The 12,022-nt window shown below is 48.5% G+C and overlaps 1 protein-coding gene across 10 annotated transcripts in view; it reads left to right on the top strand.

Annotated features, from left to right (window-relative positions):
• Positions 1–12,022, top strand: part of KTN1 (kinectin 1) — an 89,493-nt gene that overhangs the window by 16,585 nt on the left and 60,886 nt on the right. The window lies entirely within an intron of this gene.

Here is a 12,022-nt window from a genome sequence, read left to right as displayed (position 1 = left end):
AGTTCTTGCAAGGAAAGAAGGAAAGGCATGGTGTTCTGCTGGCAGCCTGGCACCTTGGCATGTGTGTGTGATGGAGAGTCGTGAGGAGTTTGGGGGAATTGAGCTTGAGAAGGTGTGGGACGGGGTTGTGCTCTGCAAGGTGTGGGTGAGCTGTGATTCGCCAGATTCCACTGGGACGGTGAGAGACTTTTCTTCCCCTGGCTGAGAGAGTTGGGGTTGTTTGCCATGGAGAAGAGAAGGGAGACCTTAGAGCAGCTTCCAGCACTGAAAGGGGCTCCAGGAAAGCTCGGGAGGGGCTTTTGATCAGGGAGTTCAGGGGCAGGACGAAGGGGAAGGGTTTTAAGCTGAAAGAGGGGAGATTGAGATGAGATCTTAGGAGGAAATACTTTCCTGTGAGGGTGGTTAGGCCCAGGTTGCCCCGAGAAGTTGTGGCTGCCCCATCCCTGGAGGTGTTCAAGGCTGGGTTGGATGGGGCTTTGATCAGCCTGATCCAGTGGGAGGTGTCCCTGCCCGTGGCAGGGGTGGAATTAGATGAGCTTTAAGATCCCTTCCAACCCAGACTATTCCATGATTCTCCTAATCAGCCCGGGGGGGGAAGGAGGACATCCCCTACTTGGCAGAGTTGGGTGGCAGTGGGACTTGCAGGAGTGCCTGCCGGTGGCAACGCTCCAAGAAACTCTCCCCTTTTCCCTCTGGAGCACCTCTCCAGGCTGGGCTTCAGCTCCTGGTAGAATCAAAGGGCACCCAGTATCGCTGAGACGTTGCTGTTTGCCCCAGCCGTGCCTCCTTTCCAGGCGTGTCTGGGCAAAGGCATCGTCGGCCGGCTCACAAACCGCGCTCCTGCCGCGCTGCCCTGCGCTTCCAGCAGAGCTCACGCTGGGAAATGGAAAACACAGAACTCTTCTCTGGGACGCAACTTCACTTTTTCCTCTCCCAGGAGCTGCCAAGCCTCTGTGGCAGCTGGTGTACGTATGGCAGTGCCTTCTCCTGTTGGGAATGTTAAAAATATACGCTACATTTTTTCCCCTTTCCACATACCAAAATATATTAATGCGCTGCTGCCGTGATTAGTCATTTCCTCTTCCTTTGTTCCTTTCGCAACAGGGTAAAGGGCTGCGGGCACATGCTGCAGTAAAACCTGGTATGGTTAAGGAGTCTGATGCTAAGTAGATCCTCCTGGGTTAATACCTGTCTTTGTTGGCAGAAGAATTCTTCTGTTCTCAATCCATTAAATCCACATTTGAAACCAAGTCTGGATAAAGTCACTTTTATGATATCCATACTGAGAATAACTTTGGTTTATTTTTGTAGGGGAAAGAAATTCTAATATGAGCAAAGTTAATATTCCTTCCATGAATTAAATACATTCTGGCAGGAAAACTTCGGTGTTACATTGCTGTAGGAAAATATCCAGTTGCTCTCACTTATTTTGAGGCTTCTTCTCTTCCTCCTGTGCCGTCTCCTCTGCGCACGCACGCTCTCCCCTCCCCGAGCGCCTGCGAGACCTCGTTCAGCGTGGGCGGAAACTCCGTGTGAGCAGCGCGACGCTCGGGCTGTACGTGGCTCGCTTGTGGGACAGCTTTGGCAGGCTCCGTGCCATCAGGGTGTGGAGGTAGAAAGGTTAATAAGCTCAGCTAAACGTTGCTCTGAGTGGCTTGCTAACCCTTCAAGGTTGGATATTTTTGGCTTTTCTGCTGCTGCTTTGGTGAGAGTTTTGGAGAAAAGCTGTAGCACGGAGCCCCACAGAACGAGTGGTAGGTTGGAAACTCTGGTGTGTCTGGAGAAATTCAAGCAATTAGGATAAAATGTCATCTGGCCAATATGGTTAAGGGCAGAATTGAAGAGAAGTTAGAAGAATTGAACAATAAATGGAGAACAACCTCTTTGTGGGTACGTGCAAACTTCAGAAAAACATCCCCTACTCAAAATGCTGTCCTTGTTAGCAATTTGTTGTGGTTTTCCTGTGGTGCTGGTGTTGAGGAGATCTGCTTTCTCCTGAATTCAGAGTGGGGGACAGCTTGTGCCTGCCTGGGGAGGTGAGGTACTGGCAGCAGTGCTGCTCCTGCCAGGGAGCCTGAGGAGGCTCACAGAGAGTTAATCGCCTCTTTTGGGATGCATAAGAAGATCATACACTTGGTTTTTCCCTTGGCTATTTGCAGCTCTTATACATAAAAACTCGGGCTGGTTTTATTTAATGAACTTCTCGAATGCCCCTCATACTTTCACAGCGCTCTGCTAAAAAGAAAAGCTGGACCGGAGGCCTTTTCTTCCTTTGTTTCTGTCTCCTCTTATTCAACATTTATTTTTTTAAAGTCTGAACAAGAATGCACAATCCAGGAATGTATATTTAGTTATATTTGCTATATACACTGGGAAAGGGAAAAGGGTTCATTCCAGATGTTTCTTCTTTGCCAGTTGCTGTGCAAGTATGAGAGGAATTTGAGTCCTGAGCAGCTACTGCTTGTACCTGCTTCCCTCTGTTCTTCCATGCTTGCAGAGGCTGAAGTGTTTGTGAATAGTTGAAAGGGCTGCAGCGGCCACAAATTTCTCAATAGATGATCTTCAATTGTTTATTTTTTACTTGGAATTCAAGGCTGTGCTTCAGAGAGGAGTCAACTGTGTAATTGCTGTGGGTGCTGTAGAGCTTGCTTTCATCAAACTAAAGCAATAGAGCACAGCAAGGGTAGGGGCAGAAGTTTCAGAATAAATATATTTACGCTAGAGTGACTTACTCCTGTGTCAGAAAAGGATTAAGGAGTGCTGGAGTAAGACACGGTCCTGTTGGAAGGAGTCCAGAGGAGGCCATGGAGATGATCTAAGGGCTGGAGCCCCTCTGCTCTGAGGCCAGGCTGAGAGAGTTGGGGTTGCTCAGCCTGGAGAAGAGAAGGCTCTGAGGAGAACTTAGAGCAGCTTCCAGCACGGAAAGAGGCTCCAGGAAAGCTGGGGAGGGGCTCTTGATTGGGGACTGCAGGGATAGGATGAAGTGGACCAGCTTTAAGCTGAAAGAGGGGAGATGAGATCTTAGGGGAGCAGTGGTGGCTGCCCCATCCCTGGAGGGGTTCAAGGCCAGGCTGGATGGGGCTTGGAGCAACTGGATCCAGTGGGAGGTGTCCTTGCCCATGGCAGGTGGTGGAACTGGCTGGGATTTGAGGTCCCTTCCAACCCAAACCATTCTCTGATTTTTGTGTCAGCAGGCAGAGCAGGGGATAAAGGTGGGTGACGAGCAACTATGTGACTGCAGCCGAAGGATATGCCAACAGTTGTGTGGCTAATGCAGAAACCCTGTGCCCCAGGAGAGCGTTCCGTGCCCCAGGAGAGCGTTCCGTGCCCCAGGAGAGCGTTCCGTGCCCCAGGAGAGCGTTCCGTGCCAGCTGAAAGAGCTCTGGCAAAACCCTGAGCAAAGCCACCCGGGCTGTGCAGTGCTCGGCATCGCCGCTGCCGTATCGCACCTGCCCCTGGTTTCAGGAGCTGGTAGCTGTGCTCTGATGCTTTTATGAAGCCAAGGTGAAGAATATACTGTGAATATAGGCTGTGACAGATGTCAAAGGGATGTTGTTGAGGTGCATAGTGGCTTTACACTTGTGTAAATGGCTTTTGTGTAGTGTAAGTCCAAGCTGCTATGGACTGTCGCATCAACTGGGCTTGTACAAAGCTCTGCCAGCTTTGCAGACAGCAAAATATCAGAATAGCAGAACAGGCCTCATTCCTCTGTCCTGTCCAGGTACTGGGTACAAACACGCTTAAGATGTGGTTTTGCATGTTTAATGCTGCTGCCTGGCTGATCCAAGATTCCTGGCTTAAATCTGCACCCGGCTCCTGCTGCTCGATGGGTTTATGTTACAGGAGACCCCTGGATGCTTGAGAACTACACGACATGCCGAGCTGCTGCTCAGGCTGGGAATCTGAACTCAGCTTTGGCCAGTAATCTGCTAGCTTTGTCTCTTATTTTTAGTACGTAATCCTGCCTTACGGTGGCCTTGGCCAAACCCCAACCTCTGGCATTACCTGCACAGCCAGAATGAATGAGTTAATCAGTGTTGGGCTTATTGTGATGTATTGTTTTTAAGATGGGAAAATAAGATGTAAGAGTCCAGAGCAGGCCATGAAGATGATGTGAGGGCTGGAGCACATCTCATGTGAGGACAGGCTGAGAGAGTTGGGGTTGTTCAGCCTGGAGAAGAGAAGGCTCTGAGGAGACCTTAGAGCAGCTTCCAGTGCTGAAAGGGGCTCCAGGAAAGCTGGGGAGGGGCTCCTGATCAGGGAATGCAGGGATAGGACGAAGGGGAATGATTTTAAGCTGAAAGAGGGGAGACTGGGATGAGATTTTTAGGCAGAAATGTTTCCCTGTGAGGGTAGGGAGGCCCTGGGCCAGGCTGCCCAGAGCAGTGGTGGCTGCCCCATCCCTGGAGGTGTTGAAGGCCAGGTTGGATGGGGCTTTGAGCAACTTGATCCAGGGGGAGCTGTCAGACTGAATGGGTTTTAAGGCCCCTTCCAACCCAAAGTATTCCATGTTTCTGTTGTTACAAACCCGTGTAAACCTTGCATTAGAATCATAGAATCATAGATTAATGAGGTTGGAAGAGACCCACTGGATCATTGAGTCCAACCATTCCTATCAAACACTAAACCATGTCCCTTAGCGCCTCGTCCACCCGTCCCTTAAACCCCTCCAGGGAAGGTGACTCAATCCCCTCCCTGGGCAGCCTCTGCCAGTGCCCAATGACCCTTTCTGTGAAGAATTTTTTCCTAATGTCCAGCCTGAACCTCCCCTTGCAGAGCTTGAGGCCATTCCCTCTTGTCCTGTCCCCTGTCCCTTGGGAGAAGAGCCCAGCTCCCTCCTCTCCACAACCTCCTTTCAGGTAGTTGTAGAGAGCAATGAGGTCTCCCCTCAGCCTCCTCTTCTCCAGGCTAAACACCCCCAGCTCTTTCAGCTGCTCCTCGTAAGACCTGCATTGCGGGGCAGCTGGGCAGCGCTGTGGTGTGAACAGGGAAGGCTGGTTTTATTCAAGTCAGTATGTTAGAGGTGATTAAAAACGTAAACTTAATTCTTTTCTAAAATGTGGCTGAAAGGGGTGGCTGCCTTGCTGGCTGGGATTGTTGGCTCTGTCTGGCAGCTTTGGAGAAGGGAGGCTTGACTGCTGCTCAGCTCGTGGAGGCAGCATCTCCATGAGTGGCTGTACCAGCATCTTTCCTTGCCTGAACATCAGCAGAACCACGCGGGCTGGTAGGTTTGTATGGCTGCTTGTATAGCCTTTTTTTGTTGTTGAACTGTGCTGTCTGGTGTAACGCAACAGATGGAATGAGGGATCTTGTGGCTGTTCGGAGCTACTGTGTGAGGGAGTGACCTTGGCTGCTATTGCTGCCCGCTTGGGATATGAACAAAAAACCACAAGCTGAGAAAATCTGCATTAAACCTCTAGTTTAGGTCCTTTCTGAGAGTCTGAGAAAGTGCAGCGATCGCTTTTTTTGTGTTTTGGGAAGTATTTTCCCACTTCCCTGTGCACAGAAGTGAGTGGTGATTGAAGAGCAAACGCTGGATCAGGTCTCAGCTTGCAAGGAGAGCAGGGAAGGGGAGATGCTTACCTGAAAGACTGCAAGCTGGCTGCTCACGTGTTCAAATGCCTCCTGAATACTTCACAGTGGTGTTGGTAGTGTGTCTGTAAGTGAGCATGTGAAGGAAGGAGCTGGGGAAGCCTCAGAAACTGCCTGGAAGTAGCGATAGGAAGATGCAGCCATGCTGTGTAACGCTGAGAGTGTTACAGTCCTCCCCAGCCCTCTTCTACTTGGAAGTTAGGGACCTCTGAATCTTCACACTGTGGAAGAAGGTAGCGTAAAGATAATTCTGACTTTGGAGATAAGATGTGTATTGAAGTCAGTGGTTTTTAAGGGAAAACTTGCAGTTTCTGGAGCCTGGTGGGGCCAAGGACTCTTTCCTCTGGCCCTGATTGGTGCCAGTTTTTATCCCAAATAACATCCCCTCGCGAAAGCTGCAAGAAGTGCTTAGTTTTCCGAAGACTTTTCAAGACGTGAGTGTCTGTTCCTCATGCTTTGGTGAACCCCGTGGTGTAACAGCCTGCGCAGCTTTGGAGGATTCAGGCAAGCTGCTGGGCAGGAGGGCAGAGTGTGGTTTTCCAGCCCATTCCTTGCTCTGTGCCGACAGCCACTGTGCATGCTTTTATCCCCCTGGATAAATACGAGGTTGCTCGTTCCACTTTCACTGATGCTAATTCCAACTCTGGGCTTTATCCTGTAGCCCAGGTGGTTTCAGGGCGTCAGCTGCCGCACGGTGAATCCCTGCCCTGCCTTAGCTTGTGTGAACTTGCCTGGACAGCCGGGCTGCGGTGGAAAACTCCCTCCTGCTCCCGGCAAACCCTTGGATGAGAGCAAGGTCATCTGCCAGGTAGTGGTGGCCGTGTCTTGTAGCAGTGTTACGCTCCCGGCTCGCTCATGGCACTGCTGCTGCGTTTTGTCAGGTGTTGGCTCTAAAGGTGTATTAAAAACTCCTAAAAGTAGAGGCTTTTGTTGAAGCAACGCTCTTTCTTTCTGTAATTTAATAAATAACATGTCTGTGTTAACCAACATCAAGCAACTGAGAGCAGCTAGAGCCCAACAGATGGTACAAACAGCAGCATGTTTGGAATGAAAAATATTTACCTAGAGGGCATTTGAAGCACTGAGGTTGCGCTCTGCAAATGGCTTAATTGTATCAGTGTAATCAAGTGAAGAAGAGCAAGATTTATTGACAAGTCTCATCCTCCTCTTGCTGTTTGCAGTTTGCAGCACTGCTGAGCCTCACTTGAGCAGGTCTCCTTCCCAGCGAAGAGTGACTTCAATGTGAAGTGTGTGTAATTTTGTGTGTCTGCAGCTTTCTTCTACTGCTGCATAAATCACGCTGTCAGGGCAAGTATTTAAATACAAGAAACTCGGAGCCTGAACTGCTGTTCCCCCCCCAAGTCTTAGTTTTGAGACAACTTCTGTAAGCAGAGCATGGAAATATATATACAAGTAGAGTTTAGAAAGAATACAAAAAGGAAGATTAAATCTTGCTGTCTGGATCAAAACTGGCCCAGCTGTTTAGACCTTTGGCTTTTGTGGGTGCTTTTTGCGTATCTCTAAGTTGCACAATTCTAGAAGTGACCTGTGAGATCGTGTGTGATCTTATTGGGAATTGTGTCTTTTTCCTTCCGTACCTGGCAGGTGAGATTGATAGGTGATGTGTTATTTTCCTGTCTTAAAACCGGTGTTTGAATGTAGTTGGCTCCTCACTGGTGTTCCCTGAGCAGTTTGGTTTTTAGGAATGGGTTATCCTTGAATGCGAAGGCTGAGGAGGGTGTCAAGTTGTTGCTTCCTTTGTTCCTGATGTTGCTCACCTGCTGAAGTTAGCCAGGTGTTAATGAACTCAGGGCAGATTTGATGGACTGGAATCGCTTCCTGCTCTGACAGCTCAGCTTTTACTCTCTGCTTCTTGGTGTCCCGTTTCAGAAGCTCTGTTGGCTTTTGTGTCTCATCTTGGGGTGTGAAGAGCACATCATGGGTTTTCAGTGACATTAGGGCTGTTTGAAAAATAAAACCTGAACCAACCTAAGTTCTAGAACCTCTAGGTTCAAGATCTTGAGCCCAGCAGTGCTTTAGTTGGCTAATCAACGAAGTCAGAGAGCTAGTTGCTCCTGCTGTGTGGGTGAGGAGTTTGAGTGGAGTGGCTAAACATCTCGTTTATCGATATATTTTACCTGTGACAGGTCTGGTTTGAATGCTGTGTCCAGGTTTGGGCCCCTCACTACAAGAAAGGCACTGGGGGGCTGGAAAAATTTCTTCATGGAAGGGGTTCTCGGGCACTGGCAGAAGCTGCCTGGGAAGGTGGTGGTGTCCCCATCCCCTGAGGTGTTTAAAAGATGGATAGATAAGGTGCTCAGGGATTTGGTTTAATAGTGGACAGGTATGGTTGACTCCATGTCCAAGGTCTTTTCCAACTGAATGGTTCTATGATTCTATGGATTTATCTGGTGCTACAGAAACGCTGGGGAGGGGCTTTTTATCAGGGAGTGCAGCAATAGGATGAGGGGGAATGGGGTTTAAGCTGAAAGAAGGGAGATTTAGGTGTAATTTCTTTGTCTTGCCTAAGATGCCAGGCATACTTTCCTGAAGAGCTCTTGGGGTAGGTGAGTTTGATAGTGAAGCTGATCTTAGAGCCTCGTCTTCGCAGCTGGTTCGTTCGGAGTGTGTTGCTAATTGGGTATGGATCAAGGAAAGAATACTCTTACTAGAGATACTCCTTGCTGTGCTCTCAGTGACTGTTGAATGTGAGGGCTTCCTTTTAGGAAGCTTGCCAGCTTGAGAAAATCCCAGGGAAAATACCCCAATTAAAGAAGCTGTTGCCTTTGTTAAATTGTACATGTGCTATCTCTTAAACTACTTAGTATTTAAACAAAATAAACCCAAGCTTGGTACCTATGTTTTTCCCCCCTTTCATGTTGGTTTTTCAGAGAGACACAAATCCCTAGAGATTAATGTGCATCTTGGGACCCAAGCATTTACAGAAGTTGTGCTTCTAACGTGCCGGGGCTAAGCTAGCAGTGACTCATTAGCCAGATGGAGCTGTAATTTATTTCTATCTTCTCAAGTAAGCTAATCCCCTGGTCCTAAACAGGATGAACGTACTGTGAAATGTGGTATCTGTGTAGGGTGAAACTCAAGATTGAAATGCAGAAAGTGGAGGGTGTGTTAGAGAATCCAGGGCAGTGTTAACTGATGGAGGAAGCCAGGTATGAACAATAGCACTGCGCCCGTGTTCAGAAATGGGCATTTCTCTGTGGCACGGCCTCTGTTCAGGGTAACAGAAGTGCAATTCTTTTGTTAAATGCAGGATGGAAGCAGTAACCGAGTGTGCATGCGGGCTGGGACAGATGTGGTTTGTTCCCCTTTTTCAGAATGACTCAAGGGGTGATGCGAGTTGTTGCATTTATGGGCAAGACGGGAGTGTGACTGCCTGGCACAGGCACTGGGCAGCTGGACTCGAAGAAATGTACCTGATAAATATCGGGTTAAATATCAGAAATGGATGAAAGGCTCCAGGGAGACCTTAGAGCAGCATCCCAGTACTGAAAGGGGCTCCAGAAAAGCTGAGGAGGGGGTCTTAATCAGGGAGTGCAGGGCTCTAACTGGGCAGAAAGGGCTGTGATGATAAAAGTCCCCTTGCAGCACTTTTAGCGGGGAGAAATACTATTTTTATGAGGTTATCTCCTGCTCCGTAGCTGACGGGAATGGGAGGAATGGTAAAACTGAATCCTGAGGAACAGTTCAGCTGGTATGTAAAGGTGTTTTAATGCAGCATTCGCTTGTTTCTGGTTTAATAAAAGCAGCTGCATTGTCCTTTTTCTTTCTGTATGGCACAGGATGTCTTTCTCCCTTATAGGTTGCTTCTGTTTTTTCCTAGATGGCTTGTCAGTGTAATACAGGAATATAGATGGGAGTGGAGAAACTCTTCTAGCAATTGTAGGTTGTCAGAGGACAACTGGAAGCTACATGAGCCAAATTCCCTATGGCAAGGATGCCACCTCGTCACGATACCTTGACAAGGGGCGGATGAGGGGGATGGCATCCTGTCCTTCTGCACACAAGCCAGCAGAAGCGGTATCCTCCTTCTAGAGGTGAATTTTAAATGTCCTTGCTCATGCTGGGCTGAGAAAAGAAATCAGCGTCTTGCCATCAGAGCAGAGCTCGTTTACCATTCCTGGATGTTTTTAATCAATTCCAGTTACATCCTGAGGCTTTTATTTGTTTTTGGGTTTTTTTTCTGAACCCTGCTTCCATGTGAAAAGCTGGATTTGTGTGTGCGAAATTCTCTACTGGAGTTTGGAGATCGAATCTGTGTCCCCCTGATCAGTGTTTGTGGTGGGAGCGTTCGTTTGGCTCGCGCTCTGCTTTCCTTTGCCCTGGTGAGGAAGAAGACAGAAGCAGTAACTGAGTCTATGAAGGGTCTGAAATGCAATGTTGCAACGCTCTGGGTCCAGTGGAGGATGCAGACGGTCCCATTGCACGAGTGGAGTGATGTGCAGGGAGGGGAGAGGCCTGGTGGTGGACAGAGGCTCAGCAGAGCTCGTGGTGCTCAGCTAGCTCTTGTCCAGTGCATCTTCCCCACTTGATTGAGGTGTTATAATTATGTATTTTATGGCTCCTCTTGAAAGCAGCTGAAGCTTTTAACTGTGTCTAGTCTCTCTGGTCTTAAGGCAACCATCACTTTCTGCTTATTTGTGGTTGTGATGGCCATCGCACCTCCTGGCACTCATGTCTTGAGGCTTTACAAAGTACTTTATAACCCCTTCCACGACTGAAATGAGGCCAACAGGAAAGCTGGGGGGCTCTTTATCAGGAAGGGCAGGGATAGGATGAGGGATAATGGTTTTCAGCTGAAAGAGGGGAGATAGAGATGAGATCTTAGGAGGAAATGTTTTGCTGTGAGGGTGATGAGTCCCTGGCCCAGGTTGCCCAGAGCAGGGGTGGCTGCCCCATCCCTGGAGGGGTTCAAGGCCAGGTTGGATGGGGCTTGGAGCCCCCAATCCAGTGGGAGGTGTCCCTGCCCATGGCAGGGGTGGGACTGGATGGGCTTTGAGGTCCCTTCTGACCCAAATCATTCTGTGATTATATGAATTTGTGTTTCTTTGAGCGTGTGTTTTGACTTGAGCATCTGATGTTGGGTACTGGTAGAAGCATAGGGCGGCTTGGAGGGTTGGTTCCTCCTGGCTTGGCTGAAGCCATTGGATGAGTTTATGGCCAGCTGGGTGCTTGTGTATCAGCAAGGCAGGGGTGGGCTGCTCTGGGCTCCTCATGGTTAGGTATTGTAATTGTTGCAGTAATGTATTTTAATGACTGACTTAATTACACCTGTGGAAAATCTGCTTAATTACATATTTGCTTTGGGGATTAGCTTCTCCCGTAAGCACCCAGTATTGACTTTGGCTGAGACAAACTTTCAAGATCGGCTTCCTTCAAGACATGACTAATATTGGATCACTTAGTGCAGGAGGCTGGTTTTATCAGGTAGCTGTAACTGATTATTTTGAAAGCTCCAGGTTGGTTTTAAGCATCTGTGCTTTTTTTTTTCCCCAAAAGACAAGCTTTTCCTCCCATCCCTGTCAGCTCTTCTGAAACTGTGCTGGATGTAATTCCAGACTCAAGCCTTTTCAGTGATCCGTGCACACGCAGAAAAGAGTACAAACTGGGAGGAAACTTCATGTTAAGACAACTGATGAATAATTAATGTATTGAATTGTTAGTCTTTTATTTGGATAACTTAATAGCCAAATTAGCGTTCCCACTCTTTGCTTTCTGTGTTGCTCACTGCACTGTATAAATATATTATCACAGTAACTCCTCTCTGTCTAGAAACTATTACATGTGACAAGTCTTTTTCTTGAGCTAGAGCCAGACTCCAAACCATTGCACGTCGGTGTGGTTGAATCCTGAGCTGGTTCATGATAGCAGCTTCCAGCACAGCCAGGAGTTGAGATAGAACAACTTTAAACGTAATATTATCAAATATTTAAAGAGTAATTCACTCTCCACCAAGAAGCAAGGAGAGGCTGTATTTCTGAAACCAAAAGCTTTGTCTTTATGGAATTCACTTGGGGATAGGGGAATGACAGACTGAGAGAGCTGGGGTTGTTCAGCCTGGAGAAGAGAAAGCTCCGGGGAGACCTCAGAGCAGCTTCCAGTGCTGAAAGGGGCTCCAGGAAAGCTGGGAATGGACTTTTTATAAGGGCCTGGAGTGATAGGATGAGGGGGAATGGCTTTAAGATGGAAGGGGAAAGATTTAGGTTAGACATTAGGAAGAAATTCTTCATGATGAGGGTGGGGAGGCCCTGGCCCAGGTTGCCCAGAGCAGGGGTGGCTGCCCCGTCCCTGGAGGGGTTCAAGGCCAGGTTGGATGGGGCTTGGAGCCCCTGATCCAGTGGGAGGTGTCCCTGCCCATGGCAGGGAATTGGAACTGGATGGGCTTTAAGTTTTCTTCCAACCTAAACCATTC

This window comes from Phaenicophaeus curvirostris, chromosome 5, assembly GCF_032191515.1.
Source record: "Phaenicophaeus curvirostris isolate KB17595 chromosome 5, BPBGC_Pcur_1.0, whole genome shotgun sequence".
NCBI classification, from domain to species: Eukaryota; Metazoa; Chordata; class Aves; order Cuculiformes; family Cuculidae; genus Phaenicophaeus; species Phaenicophaeus curvirostris.
Note: the sequence above shows the minus strand (reverse complement) of the source record. Positions and strands in the feature narration are given on the sequence as shown.